The 14,556-nt window shown below is 50.9% G+C and overlaps 1 pseudogene; it reads right to left on the bottom strand.

Moving 5' to 3' along the window:
• LOC112996342 (Ig heavy chain Mem5-like) overlaps nt 1-9,663 on the bottom strand; it is a 31,067-nt pseudogene extending 21,404 nt beyond the window's left edge.
• Between the last annotated feature and the right edge of the window lie 4,893 nt (nt 9,664-14,556).

Consider the following 14,556-nt stretch of genomic DNA (forward strand, 5'->3'; position numbering starts at 1 on the left):
ATTGCAGCAATTCAGTCACATCTTCAGGCTCCACTTCTAATTCTAGTTCTCTTGCTGTTTCCATCACATCTGCAGTTACTTCCTTCACTGAAGTCTCGAACCCCTCAAAGTCATCCATGAGGGTTGCAATCAACTTCTTCCAAACTCCTGTTAATGTTGATATTTTGACCTCCTCCCACAAATCACAAATGTTCTTAATGGCATCTAGAATGGTGAATCCTTTCCAGAAGGTTTTCAATTTACTTTGCCCAGATCCGTCCACTATCTATGGCAGTTATAGCCTTTACGAAATGTATTTCTTAAATAATAAGACTTGCAAATCGAAATTACTTCTTGATCCATGGGCTGCAGAATGGATGTTGTGTTAGAAGGCATGAAAACAACATTAATCTCATTGTACATCTCCATCAGAGCTCTTGGGTGACCAGGTGCATTGTCAATGAGCAGTAATATTTCGATAGAAATCTTTTTTTCTGAGCAGTAGGTCTCAACAGTGGGCTTAAAATATTCAGTAAACTATGTTGTAAACAGATGTGCTGTCATCCAGGCTTTGTTGTTCCATTTATAGTGCACAGGCAGAGTAAATTTAGCATAATTCTTAAGGGCCCCAGGATTTTCAGAATGGTAAATGAGCATTGGCTTCAACTTAAAGTCACCAGCTGCATTAGCCCCTAACAAGAGAGTCAGCCTGTCCTTTGAAGCTTTGAAGCCAGGCATTGACTTCTCCTCTCTAGGTATGAAAGTCCTAGATGGCATCTTCTTCCAATATAAGGCTGTTTCGTCTACACTGAAAATCTGTTGTTTAGTGTAGCCACCTTCAACAATCATCTTAGCTAGATATTCTGGATAATTTGCTGCAGCTTCTACATCAGCACTTGCTGCTTCACCTTGCACTTTTATATTATGGAGATGGCTTCTTTTCTTAAACCTCATGAACCAATCTCTGCTAGCTTCAAACTTCTTTTCTGCAGCTTCCTCACCTCAGTCAGCCTTCATGGAATTGAAGAGAGTTAGGATCTTGCTCTGGATTAGGCTCTGGCTTAAGAGAATGTTGTGGCTGGTTTGATCTTCTATCCAGACCAGTAAAACTTTCTCTATATCAGCAATAAGGCTGTTTCGCTTTCTTATCATTCATGTGTTCACTGCAGCAGCACTTTCAATTTCCTTCAAGAACTTTTCCTTTTCATTCACAACTTGGCTAACTGTTTGGCGCAAGAGGCCTAGCTTCTGGCCTATCTTGGCTTTCAACATGCCTTCCTCACTAAGCTTAATCGTTTCTAGCTTTTGATTTAAAGTGAGAGACATGCAACTCTTCCTTTCACTTGAACACTTAGAGGCCACTGTAGGGTTATTAGTTCTCCTAATTTCAATATTGTTGTGTCTCAGGGAATAGGGAGGCCTGAGGAGAGGGAGGGAGACAGGGGAACAGCCAGTCAGTGGAGCAGACAGAATACACAAAACAACTCAATAGAGTGAACTCAATAGAGTTCACCATCTTATGTGGACGTGGTTTGTGGCACCCCAAAACAATTACAATAGTAACATCAAAGATCACTGATCACAGATCACCACAGCAGATATTATAACAGTAATGAAAAAGTTTAAAATATTGCAAGAATTACTAAAATGCGACACAGAAACATGAAGTGAGCACATGCTGTTGGAAAAATGGTGATGATAGACTTGCTCAATGCAGGGTTGCCACAAACCTTCAATTTGTAAAGACCACAATCTCTGGGAAGCACAATAAAGTGAAGCGCAATAAAACGAGGTATGCCTGTAAAGATCATAACCATCTCAATCAGCTATCCCTCTGGTTTCCAACCTACAGAGGGAGAGTCAGACTTGGGGAATGACAACAGCACTCTTCAGGAGAAAGACTCTGAAACCTTCCCCTGTTCATGGACAAAAGCTACAAGCTTGATTGGGAATAGGCAACTGGGATTGGGAGGAGGGGAGGATCAAGAAAATAGAAGTATGTGATCATATCATAAAAGCTCCCAAACTTTTCAGAGAACAAATGTTTCTACACTCAAGCACTTACAGACGCCCAGTACAAACACAGAAGGTAAATAGCTAGTAATTTCTGTTTCTTTGTAAACGTACAACTCTCAGAAATACACATTTACACTCTGGAAAGTAAGAGAAACACATGAACACAACTTACAAAGAGGCAAGAATCCTCAGATACTAACTTGTATGGGTGGAGATCCAGAGCAATAAGGAAAAGTTGGATCATGATGGATATGAGACTTATGCTATGTACATTTCACTGCATGGCCTCTGAGTGTCCAAGAACAGCTCTGATCTGTCATGAATCTGCCCCTTCAAACTGTCTCTCTCTTCTGTCTTTTACTGCAATAGCTTCTCAGCCTCTGATTTGTGACTGCTTCAAGAAAGAGATGAAAAGACTGAACTCAGCCTTGCAATCTCTTTTTTTTCCTCCTCAGAACTTACTGAAATTGCAATGAATTTGTCTGAAGCATGGTTTAAAAGGTGACATCAGCAGATCTCAGGGACCAACAAAACTGGGTTCTATATTTGTCTACAGGGACAGCAGCTTCATTTGGGAAGGATGTGAAATGAGCAGTGTCTCAATGCAAAGCAGGAGATAAATGTATGGATTCATCCTACGTCATGGAAAGCTGCTGGGTTCTGTCACAACCATGTTTTCCGAGCACAGCTGGGCCTGCCCATGCTGCTAGGTGAGGCACTCAAGCAGCTTGTTTGTTGCTGTGTAATTTTTTCTTCAATATCTTGCTCTATTCTTCTCTTTCACAGGCCCATAAATCCAACACATACCAGTAGCTCAATCCCTTCCAGCCATCCTGCCCAAACAAGAATACAGTTTCTTATTAAAATGCCCTTTTATGCTCAGCTTTTCCAACCCACACAGACTAGTACAATGTATAACATTACAAATTTGATACAATCCTCCCAATGTCAAAGTGGCAAAGAAGTAAGTGACAGTGTCTGCAGATGTCAGATCATGTGTCTGTAGGGAGATCTCATTCTTGTGTCACCTTCGTGACAGGCAGTTTTTAAAATTATTACTTGAACAAATCCACCCTTGAGTTCTGAGTGTGCCTTAGGAGTCTGATATGCCAAATATGGATACCACTATAAATGAACAAACAAGAACTGGTGCGATTGACTGAGAGATTTGATGGGAGCAGATGCCATCATCTCCATCTGGGAAAGGCTACGTGGAAAGACATGGGCAGACAGGAGGGCTGGGGATAAAGGGTCCAACCCCTTCCCACAGGCAGGAGTTCAGGTGGGTGATGAAGCCAAGGACATTGTCACATACCTCCCCCAGCTCCAGGCTCACTGTGAAAAGGAAAGGTCTGCAAATATTCACACCACACATGTATTCCCAAATGCCAGAAGTCACTCGCACACTTTTGCATTACCCCCTCCCAGCCAAGCACCAAAGCAGGTGCAAACAGTGGCTTGAGTCAGTGCCAACAACACAGCTAATAAACCTCTCTGAACGGCCAGTGTTAGATTATCTATTATGGGATCCTGGGAAGAGGGTTTGGAGATTTAATAAAACTTCTTGTGGGATGCTCTAAGACAACTGTGGCAATGTACAAGTCATCATGGGGTGTTAAGGAAAAAGGGAGGGATCAAGATGAATTGGGGAGGTACACGTGTGGGAAAACAGACAGAAAAGGGGATAAAAGGGGCCTGTTGCATGTACATTAAGGGGATGGTGAGTTTACCTTGTCTGGCCATGCCCTGCACCTGATCACTATAGTCTGTTCTATTCATTGTATTAAACTCCATTTCTAACTATTTTCCTAGGTGAGGGGTCTTTGCATTCTCTGTATCTGTGTGTATATGGAGGTCTAAGTAACAGTAGCTGGAGAAAAGACCGTAGCTCATAAAGGCCTGGGTGACTGCTGTGCCAGCAGCTGGAAAGAGGGGCCGTGGGTCATAAGGGCTCATGTGCTTGGAGTGCCATCAGCTGGAGAGACTGGAATGAGTGCATATTGTGTGGGTGTGGAGAGACCAGGGAATCTGAGAGTTGACTACTGGGGAGACCAGAAGGTCCAAGCCAACTATGGAAGAGATGGTGAAGTCTGGGGTTGGCTATTGGTAAGGCTGTAAGTCTGGATCAGCTAATGGAGAAGCCCATCTGCATGTGTGCGTGTCTGTGTGTGAGGTAACATGGAGACAAGGGGATCCAGGGGCCAGTTACTGCATAGACCGGGTTTTGGAGGCCAGTTACTGGGAGGAACAGTAGTGGATGTGTGTGTTTGTGTGTGTACAAGTCTTGAGTGCCAGCAACTGGAGTGTGGCTGCAGGCCTCATGGGCTCGTACGTCCAGGTACCAGCAACTGGCAGATAAGGGGATCCAGGAGTGAGCTGCTGGATAGACCTGAGTGTCTAGAACCTGCTACCGGAGGGCTCCACATTGTACATGTGTATATACTTATGTACGTACATGTGTATATATTTTTGACTAATGGGCTTTCATCCTCATCAGCCAGAGAGCCATTTGTGCTGTTTGTGTTTGTGTAAGTGCTGTGTTTTCTGTGTTTGGTGATCTGTGAGGCCAGCCACGTGCATACTGTGTTTTGTGCGAGCATGCCTATCGGGAATACGTGCTCAGCCTCACTCCAGGCTAGACCTGGAAACTCTAGCAACCTACTTCCATCGGCCAGGCTTGGATGGGAAAAAAACGGGGGGGGGGGGGGGGCCTTTTGGCCACTGTTATACTTTCTTTGATAGTTTTCTGTGTCTTTCTCAAGGTGGGGACTTCTGTCCAGAAGAACTTGGCAAAGCTTGTGCCTTTCAGAAACAGCTCCATCCCCTCATTTCTCTCCAGCCATGTCCAGGGAAGGTGCTGGCCCCTCTCCCCCTGCACTCCCTCTGTCCCAGCAGTTCTTTAATCATCATGCAGGGCAGACTGGAAAACACGACCCTTTCCCTCCCACCATGCTGCCTGCCCTCTTTCCAGCCCTCTTCCCTCTGCAAGCATTACAAGATCAAGAACAAATCCCTCCTGTCCTTCCCCTTCTCCTCTAACACCTTTGTGCCCTCACAGGCAACTCCCTCCCTCTTGACAGTCTCTTCCTCACAGGCTCCTCTCAATTCAAAAAGCCCTGTCAGCCCAACAGCCCTTCCTCATGTGCGTTGTCCCCTCTCCACCCATGTCACTGTGTGCTCCAGCACAGAAGTAGGTGGTTGTGTCAGCCACTATCAGGGCATACAGCTGCAGGGAGACCTCGTTCTTGGCGTTGTCTGTAGAGACGGTGGCTTAGTCTTGGAAGGACAGGTCATAGTAAATGAAACTCATTTTTCAATCAATTCCTCCTATGTCTTGTAGCTATTCCCAGAGGCATGACACATCCAGTATCTCACAGTGCCTCACAGTGTTGCAAAGCAAAAAATATCCACACACTCTCCAGTGACGTTGCAGATGAGTAGGAGATACCCAGAAAAAATTTCCTCCTTCTGACAAAATGCCATCATCTCTCTCTGGGAAAAAGCACCTGGAAAGACATAGGTCTGACCTGAAGGTTGGAGGAAAGAGTCTAATCCTGTCACAGTGTCTCCAGAGGGGGTGAGTGAGCCCTGGACATTGCCACATCCCGCTCTAGCCCCAGTCTCCCTATAGAAGGTGGAGGTCCCACAAATAGGCACACCATGAACATACTTGTTTGTTAGCGATAACTCTCACACTCTTGCATTTCCCTCCCTGCAGGCATCAGCGCAGGAACAAACACCATCCAGGACTTACCCAGAGACAGCGTCAACATCACAGAAGAAACCTCCCTGTATGGCCAGGAGTGCTGTTGTCTCAGAACAGAGAGAAGCCAGCTGCAGCAGACTGGGAGAGGGTCCACTCAGGAGGACTGGGCAATGTTGGGATGGGCTCATGGGTGGCTCTCCCCATGCTGCTGCAGACTGACACTGCTCACGCCCAGCCTGCAGATCCAGCATGTGACAGAGCAACTCTCCACCCTTGCTGTGCCCGGAGCCATGATGATTTTCCACCTCCCCATCAAAGATGCAACCCCTTTTAGAGGAAGAGCATGGACAGGCAGGTTGGGGCAGTTTGGACAGTTGGGGCTACGCAGAGAAGGAGCCATATGCCCTTTTGTGGCTCCTACACCAGGTCCACAGCCTCCATGCCAGAGAGAGGGCCTGAGGTGGGGGGATGAAGGGTCCCTGTCTCCCCCAACCTCCTGAGACTGAAGGAGCACCAGGTTAGCTGTGGGGAGAGGCAGTGATGACAGATTGTGGGGAAAGCTGTGAATCAAGGTGAAGAGTCTGTGCTCTGTGAGGGATTTGGGGATTGAGCTGTCCATGATTATTCATGCCTGCCATTTTATTTCTAATTGCTATTAAAATTTTCAAACTTTACTGCAAATTCAGCTGCCTCTGGATAGATTGTGAGCTCCAACATCTTTTAATCCCAACACTCGCTGCTATTTCCCAGAGCGAGTACAGGTGACTATCATGCTGAGAAAGGGCCATGTCACCATAGCAGCCCTCCCACTATTTGTGCAGTCCCTCCCTCCATTGGTGTCATTGTGTGTTGCCTGGCACAGAAATAGGTGGCTGTATCTGTGGCTGTCAGGGCACGCAGCTGCAGGGAGATCTTGTTCTTGGCTTTGTCTGCAGAGATAGTGACTCGGCCTTGGAAGGTCGGGGCATAGCCTGTGTTATTCCCAAAAGGATAGATCCAGCTTAGAAATTGTAGCTCTCCTCTCGGAGCCTGACGGACACAATTCCAGTCATAGCGAGGGCTATCCAGAGGTGCTCCTGTTATAGTGCAGGTGAGTAGGAGTAATCCAGAGACCTTCCTCTCCTTGGGACCAGATGCCACCATCTTTATGTCAGAAAGGGCACCTGGAAAGACATGTGAGGTTTGAGGGGATAGGGAAAGGTTCACGGGTGCAGCCTTCAGTCCTGCACCAGGACTGCTCCAGGACTGGCCAGGCTGCACAGGGCCAGAGACCTTAGCTTCCAGAGTTGTCCCTGGAAGTATTGGCCTGTCCAGGCTCCACAGCACCGTATTTCTTTGTACCACCCAAAAGACTGCTGAGGCAGGAGACTCACTAGAGTCTGAGCAACTCATGTTATATTTTTAAAGCTGAGTCTAGAGGCTTGGCAGGAGAGGCATATGGAGTCCCCAACTCCTATCAGTCCTCCTGCTGCCTCCAACAGTTGCCCCTGGACCCATACCCCTGCACACAGAGAATAAAGGGAGCAGGCTGGGCACGGACACATAGGGAAGCGGTTTGCCAGTTGCACATGAGCCCCAGAGCAAAAAGGAGTATTGGACTTTCTCTGCTTCACCGGACATGGGCATTCCTGGAATATCCCAAGGCTGCTTAGAGTGGCACTCAGCACAAATCCTTGGGGCAGTTCTTGGCTTTGTCTGGAAAGGCCCCAGTTTAGTCTGCTCTCAGAAAAATCTCAGGAAACCTCCCTCTTCTGCATTGCACCACACTCCCACCCCACCCTAAAAGGGAAGGTGATTTCCATGCAAAGATTCATCTTATGTGGTGGCATTTAGAGTTGGACAGTAGCAGGACAGGTGTGAAGGGGCAGCCAGAGCCTACTCAGTCAAGCTCTTTGTCCTCTCCCCTCCCAGCTCTCATCTCCCAGCAGTGCTGCAAATGACAAGGCCAGGAGCCAAGGCCGCCTACTCTACAGGAGCATTTCCTCCTTGTTTGGGGCAGCAAGGAGAGGAACTCCAAGGGAGGCAGAGAGGAGCAGAGCCCAGCTGAGCTGGGCTCTGCCCACTCTGCAGGGGAGGATCTATGACCCTTGCCTGGCAATGCCTCCTGCTGTCTGTCCTCTTCCTTTGTGTCATTGTCCCTTTAGAGATGAAAGGCCTGAGTTGGATAGAGGGAGTCTCTGACCTCTCTGGCACCATTGTACCCCCCCAGCAGCACCGGGAACACTAGCCCAGGGTAAAAACCAGTCCCAACCCCTACACAGGAAGGGCTGGGCTGAGCACACTGGGCCCATTTCTGGTGCTCATCCACACTTCTTGTGGGGCCCCAGTTCAAGTACACCCTGAAACTCTGAAGGAACACAAGAGCAAGCTGGGGCCCACCTAGGCCTCTCCAGGTTTTGCCAGCTCTGGCTTGGCCAGAGCACTCCCTGAGAGAGAGGCCTCCCCTTCCCCACTCCCTCCCCCCAAGCTGTACCCCTCTTTTTCCTCCTCCTGCACCTGCAGGAGTGTTCAGCTCTCTTTGCAAACCTGCTTTCCCATGGTGGTCCTGCCTGGCCCTTGCAAGAGGGAACTGGAGCCCTGGGATGCAAACTGGATGGGCTGGGAAAAGAGGAGAGGCAGGAGTTCAGTAGGAGCTAGGAGCTCTAGGGGCAGGCAGAGACCCAGAGAGGATTTTGCCTGGGCTCTGCCTCTCTCCTGTAGGCTGTGCAGAAGAGTCCTGGGGACACAGTATGTACAGGGCCAGAGATGTGCTCTAGGAGCTGTTCTTTGAGGTGATGGCTTGCCCATCCACATCAGCCCAATATTGTGATATGGAAGAACTGTCATTTATATAGGAGATCCACTCAATTCCTCCCACACCAGGAACCTGCCAGTACAACTGAAATCAGAGTTCAAATTCAGAGGCCTGGCAGAAGAGATGCACTGAGCCCCTGGGCATTCTCAGCCCCCCTCCAGCCTTCACCAGCTCATCTGCAAAGACACATGGCCACAGTCACAGCAGCATGAGGATGGATGCAGGGAACCCACTGGCCCCCTATCACTGTCTTTTACTTGTTTTGCTCCTCACTCAGTGTTGCTCCCTATCACCGATGGACTGCCAGTTCAGCTGGGGTATAGCATTTGGTGTGGGGAAGGGGAGTGTTGGGAAGCCACAACTCCATTCTCTCCTCTCTGTGGTGGGAAGATAAAGCTCAAAAGCTGTCCCCGCTCCCTGCTCCTGCTCTGCCCCATAGCCTTTCTCTCCCCACAGGCTGTGGACCCCAGTATGTGGATAAGTGGGATGGGGCAGAGCGGGAATGCATGGGATGGGCAGCACAGCGGGGAATGGAAATAACTGAACACAGAAATGGCCCGGTGTTCCTGGGAATCCTTTTGGAACCTGCCTTACCTCCTGGGGTTGCTGCCAAGAGGAGACAAAACAGGGTCTTTGCCTCTGCCCTTTCTTCTTCTCAGCTAGAGCTGACCCCAGAGCCAGCCTGGCTCCCCTCATTCCCACCCACAGCAGGACAGGGCAGGGCTGAGTGGTGCTCTGGGTATTTGGGGGTTGAGATACCATAGGATGACAGAACTGAGCCTGGCTGCTGTTGAGGAAGAGCCAGCTTGGTCCCCCATCCCTCCCAGCTCTGCAGCTGAATAGCTCTTCAGTGCATGGTAGTCAGGTGCAGAGACACGGCAGGACAGTGTCACACCTTTGTCCTCCTATTAGTCCTCCAACCTCTACACATCCTGCAGGAGAGATCCGGGAGTAAATCTGGAAGGATACAGGTTGCAGGCAGAGGATGTACCTCTGGGAGGGGAGCACGCAAAACCCACACAGAAGGGCTAAGGCCACTCATCCCCATGTCCTCTTCCCAGGAAACGGGGGGAATCTCACCTTTGGAGGCTACAGCAAAGATGAAGACCAGCAGACAGAAGAGCATCGCAGGCTTCTCCAGAGGAATTTGCATGGTGCAGGATTGAAGGTGGGGGGAGGGAAATTGTTGGGCTGAAGGAAGCTCAAAATTTTCTCACTTTGAGTCAGCAAATGAATGCCCTGTTCTTCCAGTGCTGAAGGCTTTGACTTCCCTCCAACCCAAGGCAGATTCACAGCCTTTTCTGAGCAGCTCCTTTGCAGTGCGTACTCCGTGCAGTGGGGAGATGGATCCCTACGTCACTGCTGGCCTGGGTGGGGAGGGAAACCACATTTCCTTTTGAGTGCTGCTCAGCCTGCACAGGAAACAGAGGGACCTCTCTTGTCTCCCCAGGGCCCCCCATACCAGTATCCCCAAAACCTCCCTCTGTGGTCTGTGGCCTGCGCATTGCTGGGAGGGGACAAGGTACAGGCAGGGTAGTTGGGAGAGAGTCCCAGGGTCTGTCTGGACACTTCAGCATCTCTGGACAGCCACCTGTATTTCTGCTGTCTGCCTTCCTGTTCTGCTTCACTTCCAAAGGAAGGGGAAAGTTTTCAAGCTGCAGGCAAAAATTCTATGGTTTCTCCTCACTGCTTTTCTGATCATCTGTGCTTTGGTGTTTACTGTTTAAAACTGAGGATTTAACTTATAATTGATTGTTTAGGGTTTACCACTGAGGGGTTATAGTTTAATAATGTCTTTTGTGGGGTCAGTATTTATCATGCAGACTTTGCAGTTTATTCACATACTGATGAGTGCTTAGGGTGTAAAATCTAACAACATCCATAAATTTTAAACCTCCAGCAACCACTGGCTTCCAGCATTCACAATTTATCACTTAGGGTTCAGGATTAACAGCTTATTGTTAAATGGCAAGGTCTGAATCCATAGCTGATAAAACCCAGAACACTAAAGAGGCACTTCTGAATCCTTCTTTGGGTTCTGAAACCTTCCCCTGCACCACCGCACAGTCAGCTCTGTGCTCTGACCTGAGGCCTCGGTGTGCTACCGCGCAGCCACATTGCACTGAGTGAGGCTGCTGAGGTGGTGGGTGACCTGAGAGCTGTGAAAGTGTCTTGCAGGGCTCCAGTCTAGGGGTGAGGTCAGAACTGCAAACAGGGGTGATCAGGGGTTTTCCTCTCAGATACCAGAGCCAAATCCTGTCCCTGAGGGGAAAAGACACTGGGGGAGGCTGACATCTACTCAGTGACTTGCCACATCAATGGCAGCAGCAGGAGTCAACACTTCCCCACTGTACTGACTAACTGCAGTTCAGTAAAAGGCAAAAGAGACTGTGCTGCCTCCGAGCACCATGGCAGACCTGTTCCCAGCAGTCATTTATAAGCATTAGCTAATAAACAACCACAGTATTCTTTGCACTCATATCCATGGTTCCTGCAGTGTTCACACAGGGAAGAGGGTGCTTGCATGCAGTACACAGAGGAGCTTACAAAAAGGATATCAGGGGAGCCAGGGGCCTATCCCAGGATCTCTTGGACTGCTTTGGGGTTCAAGGGGATTCCCCCAAGATCTCCAGTACTGTTCACATGGCTGGATGGGCTTTCCCTTGTGAAGCCATGGACACTAGGTGCTATCAAAGACTTTTCCCATCATCATGGGGGCAGCTGTGGCCTTGCCAGGGCTGTGTGAGGTCCCCAGGCCACCCTGGGTTTAGCCCTCAGCACTCTGGGACTGTTCTCAGATGCTTCAGGATGCCCTCAGAGTGCCCTGGCCTGTAGGGTGCGGTTTGTGCAGGCAGTGCTGGAAGATGGAGTCCCCATGGAGACAGAACATACCGGAATAAAATTTCCCACTGGCCATCTTGTGCCCTATGGCACATCTTACAGCCCCCTTTGCTGTGACCCCCAGTCTTCTGGTCCTATCAGGACATATTGACTCTTCTTTCAGTAAGCTCCAGAGCCCTCTGTTTACCCTCAGGAGCCCTCAATTCACATTTGGTGAGTTCACATTTCCCTTTGGGGGCATCCCAGAGCCCTCCATTTGTCTCTTTTGTCTTTTTGTTGTCCTAATGCCCTTCCTGTGTGCTGCAGTGTGCCACATGGCCCTCTGCTCGCCTGGCTTCCCCTGACGGGCTGGGCTTCGTCCTCTGCTTGCGCCCCAGAGCTCGTCATTGGGTCTCTTGCCAGACGGGGAGCCCTGGGGAGGGTCTGAGACCTGCCGGAGCAGGGAGCACCAGGGCCGGTCCCAAAGAGGGCCTGCAGCGGGGCAGCCCTGCGCAGGGCCGGGGCCGCACCCCGGGGCCGCCGACAAGGACGAGGCGGCAGCGCGGCCGGGGAACGTCGCAGCGCGCCCTGCCCCGCGGCATGCCGGGACATGTAGTCCGCTCGGTCCGGCTGCCGGGCGGCCATGTTGTGCCCCGCGGCACGCCGGGAGGTGTAGTTCCGGGTACGGGTGCCGCTCAGCGCCGCTGCGGCGGCCCAGCGCGTGTGTCCCGCGGCGGACAGGGGCTGCTCAGAGGCGGGAGAGCCCGCAGGTTGGCGCGGGCGGCGGGGCTTCCCGTCTCTTGGGGGAGCAGGCGGGGCTGTGCCGAGGGCAGCCCGTGCCCCTGGGCAGTGGGGGGATGGGAGGGTGCGAGGGGCCGTGGGGCCTGTGGGTAGCTGTGGGGCCTGGCAGTGGGGCCAGGGCGGCAGTGGCTGTGAGGAGCGGCAGAGCCGGGACGGGGTGGCGCCGAGATGGCCCGGTATGATGGCAGCACCAGGGAAGAGCCCCGGGGCAATGGGAGGGTGAGGTGGCTGTGCAGGGCCGAGACCCCAGGACAGCCCCGCACACCCCACCGCAGCCCCGGAGACACCGCGTAACCTCCTGCCTGTCGAGGTCACCGCATTTGGGCACCTCTTAGAGCGTGCAAAGAGCCTGCAGGAGCCGCAGGCACAAGTACAGAGGGTCCCCAGTCTCCTCTGAGCACCTGCCGAGACTGCCTTGCTTTTCATTTTCCTTTCTGTGATGGGTTTTTGCTGCTTCTGTGTCCCTCTGTGGGACTGTGTTCAGAGTGGCCCTTCTCAGCCCTCTCTGGTCTGCCTCAGCTGACAGCCAGGTCAAAACTGGGGAGTGCGTCTGAGAGCAAGGACGGGGTGTCTGGGCTGCCTGGTGTCCTGCACACAGGAGGGGACGCAGTGGTAGGATGTGAGAGAAGGTGTGGGTCAGAAACAGCTACCTTAAGGGGCTGAGATGGGGTGGTGACTCTGAGAGGAGTGGCAGTAGCAGGGTAAGGTGGTGATAAGGCAGGTGTGTTATCAAATAAAGTCTCTCTCTGCCCCGTCCGCCCTTTCTTTTCCCCCACTCTCCTTTAGGCTTGCCCAGGGGAGGAGCAGTTCCTTCTTAGGCAAAGACTGGATTTTGGCAGTGGGTTGGTCGTGCTTGCAGATCCGTCTGCATTCCGGGGTCTGTGCACATGCTGCACGCATCTTGTTGTTCTCTGAACTGCTGGGGCTGGGTGTGTTGGGATGCCTGGGGTGTATGGCCGTGCAGCCTGATCCTTGCCTGCCTAAACCCTGGTCGCCCTGAGACCAATCCCACGGCACATTTGCAGACCCCATTCTCTGGGCTTGCTGGGGAACGGTAGCGTTGGGAGTAGGCAGTTGGGCCAGGTCAGGGACAGAGGCGTTTGAGTCTGGGTGTTGGCAGGCATCTAGGTAGCCTGTAGGTGTTGCATCTTTTCATTTGCTTCATGTGCCCCTGGGCTGGAAACCACTGCTCTCGGTATGTGCCAGCCCTCTCTCAAGGTCAAATATGCCCCACAGGAAATCTGCCCGCACCTCCTCCCAGCTCACATCCTTTAGCATTAGCAGAAGTTCTCTTTGTTAGCAGGTTAAGCTCAGTTTTCTGTTGAGCTGTGATCTCAGGCAGCTGAGGTGCTGGCATGTGCTCCCCCTTGTTTAGGCAGGTGGAAGGCTGGCCATGTAACCAGGACAGGGAAATGGTGGCCTGTCTCAGCTAGGCTGACCAGAAGCCGCACAAGTCTGTTAGAACCTTTCAGGGGTAGGTGATGTTAATGCTTGTGCATTTTTTAAATTCTGTAGGTAGCGATGGGCCTTCAGCTGGGTATTCCATGAACGTCAGAAGAACACGAGGAGAACTGATTGCTTCCTGACACACAAGTACCAATATTTCTTTTCCTCGTTTCCCTAGAACAATGTGCTGGACTTGGTGTTTGCTGTTGATGAGTCTGTGACTGGGCACATGATGAACGTGTTAAGGAGCTGAGTCCTTAGTCCTTCTGAAGTTTTTGGGAAGCCAAAGAAGATCAGCAGAACTAAGGAGCAGAACTTTAGTACAGTTCTCTCGTACCATATAACGGTCAGGTGCATGCAAGTGTGACTCTTCTGAGCAAATTAGTGGGTAAATGTTGGAGTGACTTGCTTAGGGAGGATTTGTGTGCAAGAAGGGCATGTTGCAGCATGTAACTGCCCCTTACCTGGTGGAATCTTTACTAGTCCTGATGTCCGAAAAGCGGAGTTGTTGCCCGGTGTGCAGTAAGCCAGTAATTACACACTCAGGAGAGACATTTGTTTATTTATTTCAGAGTTGCGCAAGCCTGTGTGCTCGGTGGTTTCCCACAAATCAAGCACACCCCCCCAACTTTTCAAGTAGCATTTATACACACAAATTGCCAGATTTACGACTTTCCCTTTTACACTGATTGGTTAGTGATTTCTTCATTCCCTGGATCCCACCCCTGCTCCTCAAGGTCCTGGTCAATTAACACTGCCCCAGCCGGGTCAGTAGGTGTTATCTCCCAAGGCCCTGAGGAAGAAGACATAATCCAGACCCCTTAGTCAGCACTGTTTCAACAGTGCGAGGAAGCTTTGCTTCCCAAGGTCCTGGTGCCCAAACAGGCCTTATTTCTCAGCCTTGGCATCCTCCCTTTCGGAGAGTGGGGCACAGGAATGCAGACTGCTTGTAACTCCCTTATCTTTCCAGCCTGCACCAGCTCTGAGGCCCTTT

Source organism: Dromaius novaehollandiae, chromosome 6 (assembly GCF_036370855.1).
Source record: "Dromaius novaehollandiae isolate bDroNov1 chromosome 6, bDroNov1.hap1, whole genome shotgun sequence".
Taxonomy (NCBI): domain Eukaryota; kingdom Metazoa; phylum Chordata; class Aves; order Casuariiformes; family Dromaiidae; genus Dromaius; species Dromaius novaehollandiae.